Raw genomic sequence first — 1,038 nt, 5'->3', positions numbered from 1 at the left:
CCGACAGAGGAAGAGTTGAGTACTCTGTCTAGTTACTACGAGAACGAGCTATACGAGGAGGATCCACCTTCATCACCCATTTCCACTTCTTCAGCGAGACAGTCACATCTCCGAATTTCCAGTCATGGTGAAGAAGCGAGTATAGCAAGTCACTCTGAGCCGACAGCTGCAAATCTATACAAGGGGTTCGAATTACCGGGAGCTGATAGAAAATTCGAACCAAAGCCTTCTTATATCAACTTGGTTGAGAGAAACCAATTCGGGGGTGCTGCAAATGAAGATGCAGCCAAGCATATGGAGATATTTATTGATTATTGCTGCTCTATACCCCCGCCGACCGGTGTGACCCAGGACCAAATAAAGGAGACTATGTTTATATTCTCACTCCGCGATGCTGCAAGGGAGTGGTATAGAGATCTGGATCGAGCTGCTAATGGGATCACCGACTGAAATTCTTTGGCCTTGGAATTCTACAAGAAGTACTTTTCTACCTCGAAGACGAATGCTATTAGAGCTCAAATCACGAGTTTTAAACAGGGGCCTGATGAGAACTTTCATGAGGCATGGGTCCGTTTCAAGAAACTGGTGCGAACCATTCCGCATCATGGGTTTGAGAAGTGGAGCCTATGCAATCAGTTCTACAATGGGCTCTATGACGATCAGAGGGTTATCCTGGATGTGACAGCTAATGGCAGATTCCAGGAGAATACGGGGGAAACTAAGGGGTGGAAGATCATTGATGACTTGGCCACCCACAAAGCTGAGTATGGGAATTCCCGGGGAAATCAAAGGAGAGCTGCTGAATCTCCTTCTGTAGCTGCATTAGAAGCTCTCACGGCGAGATTTGACAAGTACGAGTTGGGAGGAGCTTCCAAAAGAGGGATTTACCATGTAAATGCTTTGTTTCGACGGTCCCTTTAAATGCAGTAAAGATGTGGAGCCGAGGGACATGTTTCGGACAATTGTCCTAGTCCCTTTGAGTCTTGTCTTTGCCTTTCAACATTATAGGCAGACAAACACTTACTATGAGCCGAATGT

The 1,038-nt window shown here is 46.1% G+C and overlaps 1 non-coding gene across 1 annotated transcript; it reads right to left on the bottom strand.

Annotated features, from left to right (window-relative positions):
* Positions 1-504: 504 nt before the first annotated feature.
* Positions 505-611, bottom strand: LOC141603959 (small nucleolar RNA R71). The gene has a single exon (XR_012525792.1). It is a non-coding gene; the product is annotated as a small nucleolar RNA R71 (small nucleolar RNA).
* Positions 612-1,038: the final 427 nt, after the last annotated feature.

This window comes from Silene latifolia, chromosome 9, assembly GCF_048544455.1.
Source record: "Silene latifolia isolate original U9 population chromosome 9, ASM4854445v1, whole genome shotgun sequence".
NCBI classification, from domain to species: Eukaryota; Viridiplantae; Streptophyta; class Magnoliopsida; order Caryophyllales; family Caryophyllaceae; genus Silene; species Silene latifolia.
The sequence above is the reverse complement of the archived record's forward strand: the minus strand, read 5'-3'. Positions and strand labels throughout refer to the sequence as shown.